The 20,523-nt window shown below is 45.8% G+C and overlaps 1 protein-coding gene across 8 annotated transcripts in view; it reads right to left on the reverse strand.

The window, feature by feature from the left end:
• Positions 1-20,523, reverse strand: part of BICRA (BRD4 interacting chromatin remodeling complex associated protein) — a 93,838-nt gene that overhangs the window by 26,393 nt on the left and 46,922 nt on the right. The gene's annotated exons all lie outside the window — the stretch shown is intronic.

A 20,523-nucleotide genomic window follows, 5' to 3' on the forward strand; every position in this document is an offset into this window, starting at 1 on the left:
GCATACAGCATAGCAAACATGCTCTCCAGCATGCATGGTGACCACATGGTAGTTCCCCAATGGAGACGGCTGTAAACACATAACAGAATTGCTGGGACGTCTCTGAATTTGAACAACACTGGCTGGATGCAGGCCAGGAAAGCAACAGAAAACAAATCCCTGCGTTTCAGCAGAGCTGAAAGACAGATTTTTCGTTCGGTGAAAGTGCAAGAGGGAAAAAAACCTAGAGCATTCAGTTAAACACACTTCTATTGAATGTGCTTAATTACTCCCCATAAATTACTGTCTGGCCATATACAGGAGGGACTGCTCAACTCTCTCAGTGATTCTTCAGGTTCCGAGACCTCAGGTTTCCTAGCAGCAAACTGTTGTGAGTGCAACAACTTGCTGGTTTGAGCTACTCAAGACTGTACAACCAAAGCCAGGATTTACCATATAGGCTGTTTTGCAAGTGACAAACAAAGGCAGGTAGCAGTGGGATGCTCCCATGGGAATGGACCCAAATTCCAAAAGTAAAGCAAATCTCCTTTAGTAAAGCAAACCAGAATTACAAGCCTGGTAGATGAAGGGAACGCAGTGGATGTAGCCTACCTTGATTTCAGCAAGGCATTTGACAAGGTGCCCCATGATATTCTTGTAAAGAAGCTGGTAAAATGCGGTCTTGACTATGCTACCACTCAGTGGATTTGTAACTGGCTGACTGACCGAACCCAAAGGGTGCTCATCAATGGTTCCTCTTCATCCTGGAGAAGAGTGACTAGTGGGGTGCCACAGGGTTCTGTCTTGGGCCCGGTCTTATTCAACATCTTTATGAACGACTTGGATGATGGACTCAAGGGCATCCTGATCAAATTTGCAGATGACACCAAACTGGGAGGGGTGGCTAACACCCCAGAGGACAGGATCACACTTCAAAACGACCTTGACAGATTAGAGAACTGGGCAAAAACAAACAAGATGAATTTTAACAGGGAGAAATGTAAAGTATTGCACTTGGGCAAAAAAAATGAGAGGCACAAATACAAGATGGGTGACACCTGGCTTGAGAGCAGTACATGTGAAAAGGATCTAGGAGTCTTGGTTGACCACAAACTTGACATGAGCCAACAGTGTGATGCGGCAGCTAAAAAAGCCAATGCAATTCTGGGCTGCATCAATAGGAGTATAGCATCTAGATCAAGGGAAGTAATAGTGCCACTGTATTCTGTTCTGGTCAGACCTCACCTGGAGTACTGTGTCCAGTTCTGGGCACCACAGTTCAAGAAGGACACTGACAAACTGGAACGTGTCCAGAGGAGGGCAACCAAAATGGTCAAAGGCCTGGAAACGATGCCTTATGAGGAATGGCTAAGGGAGCTGGGCATGTTTAGCCTGGAGAAGAGGAGGTTAAGGGGTGATATGATAGCCATGTTCAAATATATAAAAGGATGTCACATAGAGGAGGGAGAAAGGTTGTTTTCTGCTGCTCCAGAGAAGCGGACACGGAGCAATGGATCCAAACTACAAGAAAGAAGATTCCACCTAAACATTAGGAAGAACTTCCTGACAATAAGAGCTGTTTGACAGTGGAATTTGCTGCCAAGGAGTGTGTTGGAGTCTCCTCCTTTGGAGGTCTTTAAGCAGAGGCTTGACAACCATATGTCAGGAGTGCTCTGATGGTGTTTCCTGCTTGGCAGGGGGTTGGACTCAATGGCCCTTGTGGTCTCTTCCAACTCTATGATTCTATGATTCTATGATTCCTTCGAGAAGCCTTTCCCACTGTCTGCATTTGGACACAGAGATATAAACAGATGACCATCAATGCTATGTGCATGTTCTAAATGAAACATTCACATTTTATTGACAGCTCTGTGCCTTGGAGTGTTTAAGTCAAAATCTTACCAGCAGGACCTGTTTAGTAATCTAATCAAGAGTTGGTTCACACTTCATTTGGCAGCGATGTCTACGGGAACACAGTTAACAGTGTGCAGACAAGACATTCTGGGCTTGCAGGACATGTGCCACGGGGCATCCTGGGCAGTTGAGGTTTTCTGGGATGTTGGAATGAGGTCAGAAATATTTTTCAGCTCAAGGGCCACATTCCCCTCTGGGCAACCTTCTGGGAGCCACATCCAAATGGTGGGTGTGGCTAGAGGCAAAAGTGGGTGCAGTAATTAGTGTAATTTTTACCACAGACTAGTTTCTATACACACACAGCTCTCTATCCAGAAAACCAGAAGTCATTATCAGAGCCTTAAGGACACATTCCAGCCAGGCAAAAACCCTGACGGGGTGCATAGCTGGGGAGGGGTGTGGCCCTTGGGCAGGCTCATGCAGGGAGGGGGGCAGATGGGTACACTTGCTATGGGCCTTGGAGGGCTAAGTTAGCCAAGGAGGCCTGCCTCATAGCATAGATTTTTGCTTTATTTTATAAGCACACAAACAGCAAATATGTTCCACTCCTATTGTACTTCCTGTAAACTATACACAACCCTTTGTTACAAAGATCATTTTGACAAAGATTTTGAAAATCCCAGGTATTATTATTGAGAAATACGACATGGAGCTAGCTATATCTTCCCTCCCTACAATCTCTAGTGAAAGAGTAACATTATCAGAAGGCCACAGGTATTTCACAGTTGGAAGGTGGAGAGAAAAATTCCTCTAAATTCTGTAGCTTGGATTTTCAGAGCTTTGCAAGGTCAAAGAATCCAGGCCATCCCTGGAGGAATATTAATTTTCTTGTTTCTGAAAAAGACTTATTTGAAAAAAAAAATCTATAAAAATGGCAGCTTGATAGGTTGCATTTATTCATGAGCTTCTCAAAGACATGTAGAGAGATGTCCACTTAGTAAATCAACAGATCACAGCTCCTTCTCCTGGATGCTGCAGAAAGAAACTTTGAAAACAGTTTCACTCGGGAGTCCACATATTTGCTTGCCATGGAGAAAGTGTCTCTCCACAACGTGGTGAGCATGAAAAGCCCTGCCCTTCTAAGCTAGGAGTTAGTGAGGAGAGCACAGGATTGTCATTGCAGCAAGAGTACCTGTGAAGTGCAGCCTAACAGGGACACGCTCCCACTTTCCCTCTGAGCTCAGAGAGAATCCTTCATGAACTGTGCTGAACAGCAAAGCTCAGTGCAACATCAGAGTAAAAATCCAATGCCTCCTCAAGCTGGGAAAATGACATGGTTAGGGTGACCATGCATTCTGGCTGGCTATTCAAGTAGCCCAAATTTGTGGATTCTCTGTTTCACTAACTGGAAGACTGCAAGAAGCTCTTTCAAATCCTAAAGAACTCGGACAGCATAAGCATATCACATACACCACACGCCTTCTTGCAACAGACAAGAACTTTTACAAGCTTTTCCCCAGTGGTAAAATACGGAAGTTATAAAAAACAGAATAAAAGTGCACCACCAGAGTTGTTTTGCGTAAAAATCCATGCAGCAGACAACCACACTGCATACTGGTCCCTAAAATGCACAGGAAAGCTTTCCAGTTATCCTTCCAGGCTGCACCAAACAGGTCCACATATTGTCCTCTCTTTACCCCTCTTCTCCAAGTAACATATTGCAATAGCGCCTTTGCTCCTGCTGCCACAACTAATTTGCCTCAGGCTTCCTACACTGCCAGCCTGTTGAGTTCCATCTCTGTCCTGCATAGCCTTTTGGAAGGTGCTCTCTCTCACCTCCGAAATGCCACTGCTTCTGGCCACTACAACTCACAGCGGGCAAGCGGTCAAAATAAAACAAGGTGACTGGAGGAGCTGCTATGTAAAAGGGAGAGACGTTTTGCTGAGGAATCCATGACCACATGGTCCACTGAAGCCAAGCTCCCTTCTCCCATCTTGTGGGGAATCCCACCTAAGCAGAGATTTCATGTTAATGGAGCAGTGAAACTAAGTCAGTGCTATTGTTGGCTTGAGCTGCACCATTCCGATAACATAAAAGAATTGCAAGGCTCAAAAGTCATTAATCTAGTATTATCATCTTCCTCTTGTGAAATGTTCTCACAGAACATCATGAACACTTTCCAGGTTAACTGTCAGGCCTCAGCTCAAACTCCCACAAACCACTTTAATAGAAATCTGAACCAAGGAACAAATCAAAAGGTCACATAATCTGAAAAGGATGGTAGCAAACTATATACATAAAAGAGAAAACACATTATGCAAACTGGGGTGGCTAGCTTGTGGTTCCACCAGATTGTTGGGCTCTAACTCCCATCAGCCCAAGCCAGAATGGCCAATAAATCAGGGATTATGGGAGTTGGTCCAACAACATCTGGGAGAAGGGCATAGATTAGTCACTACTGCTAGAAATAGAACAAGCTCTATGACCAGCTTATAGAACAGAAGAAATCTCAATGGATAGCCTTGGGCAAATCACTTTCTCTTTTATTTCAGCCAACCTCAGGGGGAAGTTGCAAAGATAAAAAGTAAGAAAATTCCATATATGCTGCCCTGAGCTCCTTGGAGAAAGGATGAGATACAAATGAAACAAACAAGACTGTTCACATGGGGGAGTGGTAAGGGAATAGATCGCTAGGAAATGTTATTTTGAAGTTTAAATGCAATGAAGGTGGAAGCATTTCAGCCCCTACCTTAAAGCAACAGTAGCAACATAGAAAGAGCTCTGCTGGATCAGATCAGACCAAAAACCTACGTATCTAGTCCAGCATCCCATTTCCCACAGTGAACAGCCCAATGTCTCCAAGACGTGAAAGCAATAGTCCTTTCCTGTTGTTGCTTCCCAGAAACTGATACAGTGGTACCTCGCAAGACGAATGCCTTGCAAGACGAAAAACTCGCAAGACGAAAGAGTTTTTCGTTTTTTGAGTTGCTTCGCAAGACAAATTTCCCTATGGGCTTGCTTCGCAAGATGAAAACGTCTTGCAAGTTTGTTTCCTTTTCCTTAAAACCGTTAATACCCACGATGGTGGAATGCGTGTGACAGACCTCATTGCATTCCTATGGGAAACCGTGCTTCGCAAGACGAAAAATTTGCAAGAAGAAAAAACTCGCAGAACGAATTAATTTCGTCTTGCGAGGCACCACTGTATTCAGAGGCAGGGCACACGTACCGTATTTTTCACCCTATAGGGTGCACCGGCCCATAGGAAGCACTTATTTTTTTTTGGGGGGGGGAGAAATAAAGGGGAAAAAATTTACCCCCCCCAGCCCCGAGAATGGGTCCGAGAGCGATGGCGAAGCTGCGTGCAACCTCGCCATCGCTCCCGGAGCTTGCCGGGCTGGGGGGATAGCTTCCTGAAGCCTGGAGAGCGAGAGGGGTCGGTGCGCACCGACCCCTCTCGCTCACCAGGCTTCAGAAAGCCTGCATTCGCCCCATAGGACGCACACACATTTCCCCTTCATTTTTGGAGGGGGGAAAGTGCGTCCTATAGGGCGAAAAATACGGCAATTTTTGATAGAGCATGTCACAGAGAGAGATCCATGCTTATTTGTCTCTCATACTAAAAGTTTTAGTTTAACTGCACAAGCACACACTGCTTAGAAGGTGTCTTGCTCTGCTCCAACACTGCCTGGAAAACAGATCCATAGGAAAATATGTTTATATAAATATCCTCAGGCATGACCTGCAATTTAACTGCAGCATTTCTCCTCATGGTATGGGGTGTCTTCTTAGCTGGTCCCCCAGCCCCAGTAAAGTGTACCCATATAATCATAGAATTCGAAGGGACCCCAAGGGCCATCTAGTCCAATGCCCTGCAATGGAGGAATGGCAGCTAAAGCATCCATGACAGGTGGCCAACTAGCCTCTGCTTAAAGACCTCTAAGAATGAGAGTCCACAACCTCCCAAGGGAGACCATTCCACTGTCAAACTGCTTTTGCTGTCAGAAGGTTTTTCTGTATGCTTAGTCAGAATTCCCTTTCTTGTAACTTCTGGTGCTTGCGCCCTCTTGCTGCTTGTGCGCTGATGCTGTTCAGAAGCAGCATGGTACTCAATAGATGTGGTATCAGGGCTGCCCCAGGATGTTTTGCTGCTTGAGGCAAAAACCCCTGCCTCCCCCCCTTCCTCCATGCCCTCGCCTCAGCACCATAGGAGAGGAAAAGGGAGGCCAGAGAAGAGCAGGCATCAGGGGTTGGGCAGGTAAGCATGGGTGCAACCAGCGATAAGGCAGCAGGCGGTGGGGGTAGGTGGAGGCTGAGTAGCACATGCATGACATGACGGCTGGGCACTCACAGTAGTACCCAAACACCCAAGGCCCCTCAAAGATGGTGCTAGTGCTGGATAGTATATAGGCACTGTGACATGTAAGGTAAAGGTAAAGGAACCCCTGACCATTAGGTCTAGTCGTGACCGACTCTAGGGTTGTGGCGCTTATCTCGCTTTATTGGCTGAGGGAGCCGGTGTACAGCTTCCAGGTTATGTGGCCAGCATGACTAAGCCGCTTCTGGCGAACCAGAGCAGCGCATGGAAACGCCGTTTACTTTCCCGCTGGAGCAGTACCTATTTATCCACTTGCACTTGGTGTGCTTTCGAACTGCTAGGTTGGCAGGAGCAGGGACCGAGCAACGGGAGCTCACCCCTCGCGGGGATTCAAACCGCCGACCTTCTGATCGGCAAGTCCTAGGCTCTGTGGTTTAACCCACAGCGCCACCCACGTCCCACTGTGACATGTAGCCAGTGATAAAACCTCTCCATGAATTTACCAAAGTATTATTTTAGCACAAGGCAAACTGCAACAGTTCCAGCTGGAGCCAGGGAAATACCTAAAGGGAAGAATATTACTCCACTGTGCTTGAGAACCCTTAACACTGATTTCATCCAAGAAAGCAAAGGCCTACATTGCTCTGCATTCTGGTAATGAAGTAAGTAGATACCATGCAGGGCATGAAGTAAAGCACTCAGGGACAGAGACCTTGGTGGGAGCATAAAGTTCCTCAAACATTTTTCTTTTGGCTGTTCATGAAACAGAACAAAATGGTAAGGGATTTTAAATTAGTGCTGTACATGGCAACATGACACAAGGAGAAAGAATGGACATTGTTTAACCAAAAGAAAAAGATTAAAAGGAATCTTTCAAAAAGCTTTCAAATATTTAACAAGACGTCAAAAAGAAAGAAAGAAGAAAGAAAACACTTTCATATCATATTCATTGAAGAAGACACCACAATGGGTTTTTAAACCTGCAGAGGTAGATTGGGACACTTTAGGCTACCTCCAAGACTTCAAAATCTCCTTTCCACATAACATGAAGTTGTTTTATACTGAGATCACTCATCCCATCTAGGCCAGTGATGTCTGTCTACTCTGAGTGGAAGAAGCTCAGCTCTCTAAGATCTCAAGCAAAGGCATTTCTTCAGTCCTGCTACCAAAGATCCTTTCTAACTACAGATAGCAAAGACTGAACCTGAGGTGTTATGCATATAAAGCATGTACTCCACAAGTGAGCAAGTACCCCTCTCCACAAATATGACTGGCCACCTTGAGTCACATGTGCCACAGAAACTTGAGATATGTGGCATCATCTAGGTAGGACCTGTGGCCTCCAGATACTGTATCTTACCAATGGTCATGCTGGCTGAGGCTGATGGGCATAGTAGTCCAACAACACCCAGAGGGCTACAGCTCTTCATTCCTGATGTAACCACTCCTACTCGCCCCGTGGACATCACAGGGCAGCTTGATTCTTGACACAGCAGACTGAGAGCAATGCTTCTCTAACCTTTTCAGCTTGAACCCCTCTTTAAAACTTATTTTGCCTTCTTGGTCCCTGGAACCCAGCCAAGTGTCCAGAGATCATTACACACATTTACGTGCAAGCAGCTCCGCTGCAGTGTGCAATTACATATGGACAGAGGGACTAATACAACACCGGCATGAGAAAGGGATGTCAGAGAATATATCTGTGACTCCTCCTAAAACTACATACAGGAAAATGAGACAAAGCAGCAAGCCTTCCTAAATCAGGTTGGGCCAAAGGGGCAAGTTGAGGGAGGGCTATCATCACACAAATCTAATGTGAATCAGAGACTACTTTGCAAGAGAATATTCAAGTTACTCATAGCTAGGCTGGTGAGGAGAAGCAAGTTCCACCTACTTGGATTTTTTGCATCTCCTTCCACGAGGGCCCACCTCCAGAAGCGGAGCAAGGCGGGGGAGGTTCGCCCTGGGTGTCATCCTTGAGGGGGGTGACATCACCATGGGGGCACCCCCCAGGACGCTCCCCACTGCCAGTGCACCCCCCTGGGACGCGCGCCTTGAGGGGGGTGACATCACCATGGGGGGCACCCCCCAGGATGCTCCCCACCGCCAACGCGCACCCCGGGACGTGCGCCGCAGCTAGCACCAATTCTGCCCGTCCCTATGGGTGCTTCACGCTGCAGCCCATCCCTAGCCCCTATGGGCACCGTGCGACGCACCCCAACCCTATAGGCAGCTCGCCCCGCCCGAGGTGCCCAAGAGGCTTCCTCCGCCACTGCCCACCTCACTGCTTGACTCACAAGCAAAACTCTATGTATCCTAGTGGGGCTGCATCTAAGTTATAGTGTATGGCACCATCTTGGATTTTGTGACACACTTGCCAGAAAAGGCTGCCCCCCCACTCCACTAGAGGTTTTCAATTTGTCAGGAATCATCCAGCGGAGGTTGGATGGCTTTAGTTGAGATTCCTTCATTGCAGGAGGTTGGACAAGATGATATTTGGGGTCCCTTCCAACTCTATGATTTAGACATAGGACATCCTGTTTCAGAGTTCGGGAATGGCCCGGATTGTATCTGAGGTATAATTCAAAGAAGCACAGGAAGGCCTCCAAGAATCCCCAGAGGAACTGCCTTTCCCTTAATACGAAATAACACTTTTGAGATGCCTGGATTAAAAAAAAAAAAAGGGCGAGTAGAGTTGGCATAATAATCATACGGCATTTTGAAATAAATGAGTTGAGGAAGATAAAGAGGAAGATCGAGGCCGTATACCCATTACTGGAAACGCAAGACATCCCCGCCCCCGCTAATTCTCTGTTTGCCAAGGCAGAGTTCTGGCTTTTCTTATACTTGTTAAAGCTCCCTTGTGAGACAGCCCTTTGCAAGGCAGTGGTTGGCCCTCCACCACTGCCTTCCCCCACCCCAACAGATTTCTCATGGATTCACTCCAAGCCAATCAAAACTTTGGCAGTCAAGCCCATCTTGGTTCACACAGACCTATATCTTACAGAGCTAGCAATTCCAAACAGCAGTCAAATCAGCTGCCACATCCTCTTTCTTTTTCACAAAGCCATTCCACTACATAATGGTCACTTATATGTCTCATGTTCACAGGAACAAAGGCAAGCTGTGTGAGGTACTTCGGCAGAAGATACTGCTGGTGCACAGCTAGCTCCATCGCCAGTGTTTACATACAGAGAATCAGATACACCCATCAAAAGAAGTGGGCAACGGGAGCAGAAACTTCTCTCTCTTTTTAAATATATGTTTACTAATTTTTATGACTACCACTGCAAAAAGTCAATAGAATGTACAAATCAATAAAAGGAAAATAAAAAGGGTAACTGTGGCGGAGTGAAGCACAGAAGTTGTTAACATCATCTTCATATTCAATATTAAAAAATAAATACAGAGCAATGGGTCAGAATTTACATCAAAATGAAGTGAATCAAAAGCCATAAAAAAGAATCATCAATTGGTTAGGACAGTCTGAAACAGGGGGCAGCAAACTTTTTCAGCAGGGAGCTGGTCCACTGTCCCTCAGACCTTGTGGGGGGCCGGACTATATATATATTTTTTGGGGGGGGGGTGGATGAATATATTCCTATGCCCCACAAATAACCCAGAGATGTATTTTAAATAAAAGCACACATTCTACTCATGCAAAAACACGCTGATTCCTGGACTGTCCGCGGGCCGGATTTAGAAGGTGATTGGGCCAGATGCGGCCCCCGGGCCTTAGTTTGCCTACCCATGGTCTGAAACATGTCTAGGCCAGGAAAACCCATCAGTGGGGAGGCAAGTGCCCCGTCCATAGTGATGCATGAATCATTGGAGGTTTGTATACTACACTATTGTATGTTAAATAATGGAAACCATATTTATGTCAAAACGCTCTTGTTTAGCCAAACCTTGGACAACTCTGCAGTGGCAGGTCAGTTGTTCAAAAAATGGAGTTTCTGTGTCATGCTCACCTACAAAAGCAAGGATAGCTGTCTGTAAGAGATAATTAATTGGGACCTGGATGACATATTTGTATTACAGAGATACCTATCCATGTATATAGAGCCATATGTTAATGCTTCTTAGCTATGAGTTCTGAAAGACCTGTTCCCTGCCTTGCAGGCCTTTTGCCGCCTGGCCTGGGAGGGCAGGGTCCTGACTGACTCCAGCTACAAAGCTGAGGCTGCTGAAGAGGCCGGAGGCCAGCTTGGCTGTGAGTCCTGGGAGACATGCTCCCTGCCTTGCAGGCCTTTTTCCTACCTGGCCTGGGAGGGTGAGACCCAGACTGATGGCAACTACAAAAGCTGAGTCTACTGAACAGAATATTTGGCTGGGGTATTGTAGGGGAGGGAGCTGATGGGGGGGGGTGCTGTTTTTGCTTGGTAAAATGAAATGGCTATTAGAGAGCCTTGCCTGTGGTACTAGAACTGTGATGGCCCATTCATGCAGGCAAGCACCATGGTGCTGCAGTTATCAAATGATGAACATGCATGTATGAATTAGTTGCTTATCACCTAAACCCAGTAACTGTCAAAGCAAACAGCATGATGGTGCTTGTGGACTGGCCTCTGAGACGATATAATGGACTTTCTTGAAAAATCTTTTAATCAGTTAGTGCCTATGTTCATTATGGAGCTGCTGACTGAACTGTAGCTATAATCCAGGACACTGTTTCATGGGAACTGGCACATTGCTCTTCTCTTGCTCTGTTTGAAAGAATCGTCATGTTATGCATGAAACTAGCTCATAAAAAAGACCTCTTCACGACAAGACTCAAGGAGCAGATCTGCAGCTCATGAGTCTTCTCTCAGAGCTAGTTTTGTGCACTGTAATTTTAAAAGTATGTTTGTGCTCATTTTCCTGTCAAAATACATGCAGAGTCAACTGCTGCCTTAAAATGTAATATGAAAAGCAATCACAACAGGGAACTGTTTTAGAAAGACTACAGCAGCTTGGGACTGACATCTGGGAGGTTCTGCAGAAGAGAGTCCCTCACTTATGTGAGGTGTTCCTAACAAGGCTAGATGACAGCACACTCAATATTCCATGCTGAACTATCCTTCACTGCTTTATATTGAAACTCTTCTGCAATATTGTGTGCCAACACTTCTTCAATGCTGCCCCATGTACTTTAGCAAGAGCTTCTACATTCCTGAAACAAGCCAAGTGTACCTGCGGCTATATCAGAGCCAGATTACATTAGGCCAAAATGTTTAAGCCTTCAATAACTCAAGAGTGGGGAAAGCATTAATAATTACTACCAGAGAAAGGAAGTTGGCTCTTGCTGGCTTAGCTGCTCTCTGCCAAATAGTTCCTTTCAAACCCAGTTCCCACAGAAAGCTCTGGGAGCAGAGTCTGTGGTTTAATTGGCAGCACATCCCCTGCCTTATTTGAGTAAGTTAGGTTATTTTCAGGTGAGACATAGCACAGTCTACCTTTTCCACCCAGAATTATGTTTCTTTGTCCACTGTTGCTTACTTTCTCCCATCCTTACAAAAGTGTACTGATTTTGCTTATTACAAACTAACTTTACTGCAATTTTTGCATCATTTGCAATACCCTCCTTTCTATACTCCCGAGTTACTGGGGGTGGGGGTGGGGGGAAGCTTTGATCACTGGAAATTGAAGAGGCAATGTGCTCATATTTCTTGCACTGCATAAGATAGAATTGGAATTCTTTAAAAAGGTACAATTTTCCCGAAGAACCGGAAAGTGAATTTCATAATAGGGCCCTAGTAATAGCAGATGCCTCCTTATGTTACTGTGATATAGTCCACTTCACATTAATTCCTTAGGGAAATTGGGGGGGGGGGCAGAGGTGGAGACAGAAACATTGTTTTCTTACTGAGAAAATACCGTTCACACCAGTGACTATGGCACTGCAGGCCAGGAAATTATTCATATAATGTTCAAGGCTGGAAAGATGTTTCAATGTCCAGGAACAGATTTCTAGACACAAAAGTGACTTCATATGAGGACACTATCCAAATTCTACTCTCACTTAAAATTATTTGCAAACGTAAGATCAAGACATTTTGGCACCTGAGGCAAACCACAAAATGATGCCCGCCCCCCGCCAACCAGGGATGGGGCAACTGAAGATCCACATCAGGAACAGGTGGGGAATAAAGATCTACATTGGGGACAAGGGTGAAAGGAGAGCAGCAGTGCCTCCCACTCTCTGAGAGGCCACTATAGAGGTGGTATTTGCTGCAGCTGCTGGGGAGGCAATGCATTCCTTGGAGGCCAGATCCGCTGCCCCTGTGGATCCTGCTGCCTGAGGCGCTTGCCTCATAAGTGGGCCGGCCCTGCACGAGACTGTATGAAAGACATAGAAATAATGGCTGCTATTGCTATATTAGGGACGCGGGTGGCGCTGTGGGTTAAACCACAGAGCCTAGGACTTGCTGGTGAGCTCCCGTTGCTCGGTCCCTGCTCCTGCCAACCTATCAGTTCAAAAGCTATGGAATGACCTCTCCCTACAAGTATCATCTTCTTCCTTTGGCGATCACTTGTAGCCAAGTAAGGTTGTCTTCAATGAACACGGACTTAATGGTGTGTCCATAGGTGACTGTGGAGGCCAATTCTGGATTCACACGTTCTTCCACAGTGGGGACATAGGATTCCAGGTGGGAGTTGATCATGGTGAGGGGTTTGCTAAGTGTGCCTTCCTCTTAGCATGTTTCTTCCCTTTCGTCCTGAGTTCGAGCGTCTTCAAAGTCCACGACACCTTTGGTAAAGGCTGTTCTCCAATTGGAGCACTCACAGGCCAGTGTTTTCCAGTTGTCGGTGCTTGTACTCCATTTTTTAAGATTTGCTTTGAAACAGTCTTTAAACCTCTTTTGTTGACCACCAGCATTACACTTTCCATTTTTAAGTTCAGAATAGAGTAGTTGCTTTGGCAGACGATAATCAGGCATCCGAACAACATGACCAGTCCAACGAAGTTGATGTTGAAGAATCATTGCTTCAACACTGTCCCCTAGAAGGTCGAAAACCATTTTGGGATTCAGGAAGGGTAGCCTTGGATATAGTTAGGAGACGGTTTCCTACAAGTATACCAGGTGCTGACACTTTGGACATTTCCTATCTACAGTGGTACCTTGGGTTAAGAACTTAATTCATTCCGGAGGTCGGTTCTTAACCTGAAACTGTTCTTAACCTGAAGCACCACTTTAGCTAATGGGGCCTCCCGCTGCCGCCGCCGCACGTTTTCTGTTCTCATCCTGAAGCAAAGTTCTTAACCCAAGGTACTATTTCTGGGTTAGCAGAGTCTGTAACCTGAAGCGTCTGTAACCCGAGGTACCAGTGTATATGCCCAGGCAGCTATGGAATACTGGTCCTTTCAAAATTAAAAAAATTAAAAATCTACTCCCCCGCAATGTGGACATATTACTGTTACTTTGAATTCTGTAACCTGCCTTATGATGTTTGGACGATTGGACGATGGGTGGGTTAAAAATGCTCTGAAATAAATACTTCAAATTTGTAATCCTCATGGCTGTGAAGTTTCTGCCCACGGCTCAAAAATCAGAGATTGTCTACAGCAGTGTTTCCCAAACGTTTTTGGGCAACGGCACACCTGTTAGCCGGAAAAAAATCTCGCGGCACACCACCATTAAAGCCCCGCCCCGTGACGTCAGCGCGCAGCGTCACGCCGGGAGGGACGCACAAAAGCGAAAGTTTTTTCCCTCCCCCTTGCCGGGGTGGGAGGAGGCAGCAGAGCGAGGGCAGCTGAGGCGGCGGCGGCTGTTGTGGTGGTGGCGGCGATAGCGGGCGGAGGAGGGGGCGGCGGCGGGAGTTGCTGCTGCTGTTGTTGCTGCTGCTGCCCGGACATGCCGGCCTCCTCCTCCTCCGCTGTCTCGCGATCCTCCCTTTTGCGTGCGCTGCCCCGCCGCTCGGCACCACCACCGCGGAGCCGCCCCCGGCTCGACGCGGATCCTCGCCGCCGCCGCCGCCTCTCACCGCCCGACTCGCCCGCCTTCCTCCCACGGCACACCAGCCGATGTCTCACGGCACACTAGTGTGCCGCGGAACACCGGTTGGGAAACACTGGTCTACAGCAGTGTTCTCATACTCTCTCTATGCCTACCCACAAGTCCACAAATCCAGTTTACTCAGTGGTAGCCACCTTCTGGCAATTGCCTCTGCCATGGATGTCCTTCGAACTGCAGAGTATTTAGAGAGATTTTTCACTGTGTCAGGTGGAAGGTGTTCCTCTTCCCCAAGGGTTCTGATCCAGGGAACTCCGTTGAGGGGATGAAATCAAGCTCATACTTCATATTGGCACTCTGGAGATGCAGAAGAAGCTTCCAGTAAAAAGGAAGAGAATAACTTCTTTTTGTTTTTCCTCCAGAGCCCTTTCCCCATGCTCAAGAAATTACATGGAAGAGAAATGGGGGCAACCAATATTAAGGCTAGTTAGTAAGCTAGCCAAATTGGAGGACCCTTGACTCCAGTAAGCCATCTGTGTTATGCAAGAAGAATTATTTCAGACAAACACATAACTATGCAACCTTGTAAATACTGTGGGAGCTGCGTGCATGCATACTTGTGTCTGTACATGCGGCATTTGAAAACCCTTTGATCCTTCTTACATTCTGCAACTGAGATTCATTTCTATAAGGCTTATCCCTGCTAAGTGGTTTTTCAGACTGAGCATGCATTCTCTCTATGAGTAAAAATCTCAGTTCTGTCTGTCCAACACTTATACAAATACAGGTACTGGGGGAAAATAGAACAAGTTGAAGGCACGGAGGAAGACTATTTCTTTACAGCTGTAGAGAAGCAGCACAGGCTTTTTTCAAGCTCTCATCTTCAATGATCACACGAAACCAAACACAAATGTAAAACTGGGGGAAGGCAATAAAGCTTCACAGATGGCAACCCATTTATTACAACAGCAAAACTGCAGAAAATATCTACAAAGAGGCAAAAGAACCAGCTATGATGTGGTGATATCTTCCTGGAGTATTGCCTTCTCATTTACAGAAGTACAGTCCACCAATATATACAGGGGCTGCTGAACAATGAATGGTGCCTGAGGCAAAAAAGGCTTCCCCATTATGAAAACCAGCATCTGGTATTGTGTGCCAACACATGGTGTGTGTCGCTCTTGTTCCCCCTCCTCCGCCCTCCCCGGCTTGGCTGGGATTCATGTCCTGACCAATGGCACTAGGCTTGAATCACCGCAGACCTCTAAAGCAGCAAGACTGCCTGCCGAGCTGCAGCAGGGGGTGAGGGAGGGCCTGAAATGCCACTATAAACACAAAGGATTGTTGCAGAGGGGGGTCTTTGGCTACAGAAGGGATGGATACAACAGGCTATTGATGGCCATTCCGAGAAAGAGAAATGCATTGAGACTGGACAGCATCACGGGAGTGCCCAGCTGTTTATAGAAGGAAATTCGGTGCATGTTCAAGTGTAAAATTTAGACAGATTGCCTCGAATCAAGCAAAGAAGAGACATAAAACTTGAGAGGTGATTGTTTTTATTTCGCCAGTTTCTTGCTGCTAGAATATTAAGGTTTCCAATTTACACTTTCATCAGTGGCAGAATGAAATGGAGGCTAGATCGTAGGTATAAACAGAAGGCAAACATCTTATTCCTTTCAGAAACTGGACCCATCACAAAATGTTTAGTGCATCGAAAATCCGTGTGCAAGAGTGGCATGGATTTTTAACATATAGGAATAGCTTTTAAAGTTGTCAACACAGATTTCAATTATGGGCCATATTCAATAATGCAAAGGGGTGGCTCCTTATAATGATGTTTTTCCATCTCTTATTCTCTCAGACCAACACAGAACACAGTAGCAACTGCCCCTATTGAATCAGGTATGCATAAGGTCAGGTTTTATTTAAAAAAAATATTTACTGTCTATACTTTTCAACGAAATAAACAAGGCAGTATCCAACCAATATTATAAAATGTCCTGATATACCCTGAATAGGTAGAATGCTAAGCGGTTGGTGAGAGCACGCTTCTTCTACTTGGGATAAGGTTTATTTGTCTGTTTGTTTCTCATTGTTCAAATTTCTAGCCCCTAACTGCATGGAATGTAGGATTGGTGAGAGCACTTAATCCTATAGCTTGGGAAGGTTTCTTCTAGTTTTCCTGTTAGGGTATTGCCATTTCATAGTATTATGTGACTGATTGACATCATTTCATTGTACTTTACTGTATATTTTGATGTATTAATGTGCTGTTCATCGCTTTGGGGGCCTTGGGGCAGAAAACAGATATAGAAACCACCATCACAGTAAATAAATAATCCAACAGCAGCAGCACCCCACCCCAAGCTACACAGCACCAAATAATGAAGAAATCAGGACTAGTAAGCTATACCACAAAACAGACTTTCAAAGAAGCGTCTTAGCCCATCATCTGACCATGCCCAATAAATAGAATGGGTCGCTGAATATTTCAGGGCAGTTTGTTCTGTTATCGGAATACTTCTTAATTAAAAGACACAGTTCTGGGCCTCTGCACCTCACTGGTGGAGTGAACATGCAATAAGGTCTCTCCTGATGATAGCAGTGTTACTCTGGCAAGATCTCATACCAAGTACAGTGGTACCTCGGGTTACATGCGCTTCAGGTTACATACGCTTCAGGATACAGTCTCCGCTAACCCAGAAATAGTGCTTCAGGTTAAGAACTTTGCTTCAGGATGAGAACAGAAATCGTGCTCCAGCGCCGTGGCGGCAGCAGGAGGCCCCATTAGCTATAGTGGTGCTTCAGGTTAAGAACAATTTCAGGTTAAGAACGGACCTCCAGAACGAATTAAGTACGTAACCTGAGGTACCACTGTAGTCAATACCTGTTACTATTATAGTGTCTTCTTTGCCAACAGATGAGTGAACCACCATGTATCCTGGACTTGTCCTTTTTATTTTCAACCCTACTAGCATTTGATAATGTTATTATTAATAGTTCTGGATCCAAACCTATGTGTATCAGCTAACATTGGTTAGGCTTTGTGATTTTGCTGCAACATCACAGCACCAGTCCCTATTATGACACCTATTATAAACCTGTCACTCACTAGAAATAACTTAAAAGAAAAATAAATAAAAGGCGGTGGCCAACAGATTGTGGTTGAATCCTGACAAGACAGATGTACTGTTTTTGGGGGACGGGGTAGGCTGGTGTGGAGGACTTCTGGGTCCTCAATGGGGTAACTGTGCCCCTGAAGGACCAGGTGCGCAGCCTGGGAGTCATTCTGGACTCACAGCTGTCCATGGAGGCGTAGGTCAATTCTGTGTCCAGGGCAGCTGTCTACCAGCTCCATCTGGTACGCAGGATGAGACCCTACCTGCCCACAGACTGTCTCGCCAGAGTGGTGCGTGCTCTAGTTATCTCCCACTTGGACTACTGATATGCGCTCTACATGGGGCTACCTTTGAAGGTGACCTGGAAACTACAACTAATTCAGAATGTGACAGCTAGACTGGTGATTGGGAGCGGCCGCCGAGACTGCTGGTCCTGAAAGACCTACATTGGCTCCCATTATGTTTCCAAGCACAATTCAAAGTGTTGGTGCTGACCATTAAAGCCCTAAATGGCCTTGGCCCCGTATACCTGAAGGAGCATCTCCACCCCCGTTGTTCAGCCAGGACACTGAGGTCCAGCACCGAAGGCCTTTTGGCAGTTCCCTCAATGTGAGAAGCCAAGTTACAGGGAACCAGGCAGAGGGCCTTCTCAGTGGTGGTGCCCGCCCTGTGGAAAGCCCCCATCAGATGTCAAGGAAATAAACAACTATCTGACTTTTAGAAGACATCTGAAGGCAGCCGTGTTTGGGGAAGTTTTTAATGTTTGATTCTATTTTTAACACTCTGTTGGGAGCCGCGCAGAGTGGCTGGGGAAACCCAGCCAGATGAGCAGGGTATAAATAATAAATTGTTGCTGTTGTTGTTGGTTTCATGGGAATGATTTTTGGACTAGGGAAAGGTTAAGGTTTTCTTCATTTTTGTTTATTTGTTAATTAATTAGTGGGTCTGAGAATGCTTTTTTATTTGAGCATGTGTTTTTAATGGGTGTTATATGAAATGTTAATGTGTGATTCCCTCCACTCTCCCCACCATGTAATATGCATTGTATATCTTTTTCTTTGTGTAAGTTGCTTGAAGACCTTTGTGAGACAAACAACTAAAAAGTCTAATAAAAAAGGAACATATTTTTATTGTTTTGTAAACTTCTTCGAGGTTTTCTTACAATCAAGCAGTATACAAATTGGGGGGGGGGAATAAATCAGCATAGCATAGCATCAGCAGCATAGCAGACTTCAGCAGGGTTTCCCAAGGTGGTTCAAATTTATCCCTTGAGGTTGATTGGACTGTGGACTGTGCTGGGAGGTGGGGAATAAAGATCATGGGGTTGAAAAGGGTCTCGAATGGAAAAGAAGTTTACAAGGTATTGTGCAAAAAAAGGGGGGGAAAAGAAAAAAGGAACTATGAGCCTCAGAAATAACGGGCATTGGCCTATGCAGAGTGTATCTCCCTTGCCAATTAGGAAGCTCTTATTTAGTAAGATAAGGGACACGGGTGGCGCTGTGGGTTAAACCACAGAGCCTAGGGCTTGCCGATCAGAAGGTCAGCGGTTCGAATCCCCGCGATGGGGTGAGCTCCCGTTGCTCAGTCCCTGCTCCTGCCAACCTAGCAGTTCGAAAGCACGTCAAAGTGCAAGTAGATAAATAGGTACCACTCCAATGGGAAGGTAAACAGTGTTTCCGTGCGCTGCTCTGGTTCGCCAGAAGCGGCTTAGTCCCTCGGCCAATAAAGCGAGATGAGCGCCGCAACCCCAGAGTCGGCCACGGCTGGACCTAATAGTCAGGGGTCTCTTTACCTTTTATTTAGTAAGATGGTTCTACAATACAACAGTATTCCCAGACCATGCTGCCTTATTGTTTTGCTCCCTTTTTATGTTTTATGACTCCTAGTAAAGGTGACTAATGATCAATGAATGTTGATTATATACTGATATTTCTTAACTTTTTTCTTAACTTGGGTTGGGGTTGATGGCAACCTTATAAGCTATTCAAAGGGTCAGTGAATTCAGAAGTTTGGGAAATGCTGGATTAGAGCATAGGCTGCTATGGGTGCCATACAGGCAACAGGGATTCGTGCCAAACCCGTGGAGGAGCAGGGGGAGCTTTGAGCTCAGATGCCAGATCTGGGAAAAATATGTCCTTCCAGGATAGGAGTAGGAGGTACAAGCACTCTTGGGTTATACTCTTGATTCTTCTGTTAAGCTTTTGTGTCCTTGGAGAAGCCACTTCACCTCTCCATGACTCTGTTTACCAATCAGAATATCCTTGACAGCCTCCCAGGAGAGCTGCAAAGCTTGACTAATTAATGACTGAAAGGGAACCTAGAAGCCTCTTGGGAGTAAATCTAATATGTAGAAATCAGGTATTCTTAGCATGATAGTTTTCATTTTAAAATTCTACAAGACAAGCAAAACACACTAACCTTAGATTTAAAAAATTGCAGCCATTTGACATCTATTCCAAATTCTGAAAGCATTTCTGAAAGCTTCCAGCAGCAGAAGCAGATCGGCTCTGTGCTCTTTTATAGTTTAGAGCAAAAACCTGCATAAGAAGGAACAACTACCTGACTTCTGTAGGTGAGGAGCAAGATTATAACTAGCACTTGAGGAATATGTTGCTTAACTAAGGCTGGGAACCAGCAAGGAATTAGGTATACATGAAAGCAATGAATTAAGTGAGATGAAGTGTGCCTTGTATTTGCTATGTCATGGAAATCAAAGGGATAGTTACCGTATTTTTTGCACCATAACACTCACTTTTTTCCTCCTAAAAAGTAAGGGGAAATGTCTGTGCGTGTTATGGAGGGAATGCCTACGGGTGGCATGCCTACGGATTTTCCTCCTCTAAAAACTACGTGCATGTTATGGTCGGGTGCGTGTTATAGAGCGAAAAATACGGTAAGTCCTGGGCAAGAGTAAATACTATTGTGGGATGTAGTTCCCTTGGTAACTTTACCATTTAACCGACAGTCAAGTTATATCATGGATGTGCCAACTTTTAGGAGAAAGGGACGTGAGTGGTGCTGTGGTCTAAACCACTGAGCCTCATGGGCTGCCGATCAGAAGGTTGGCAGTTTGAATCCGACTGGTGGGGGTGAGCTCCTGTTACTGTCCCAGCTTCTGCCAACCTTGCAATTCAAAAGCATGTGAACACAGGTAGATGAATAGGTACTGCTACGACGGGAAGGGCGTTTCCGTGCACTCTGGTTTCTGTCACGGTGTCCCATTGCACCAGAAGCAGGTATGTCATGCAGGTCACATGACCTGGAAAGCTGTTTGTGGACAAACGCCAGGTCCCTCAGCCTGAAGCGAGATGAGGGCCG

This window comes from Podarcis bocagei (assembly GCF_964188305.1).
Source record: "Podarcis bocagei genome assembly, chromosome: 7".
NCBI classification, from domain to species: domain Eukaryota; kingdom Metazoa; phylum Chordata; class Lepidosauria; order Squamata; family Lacertidae; genus Podarcis; species Podarcis bocagei.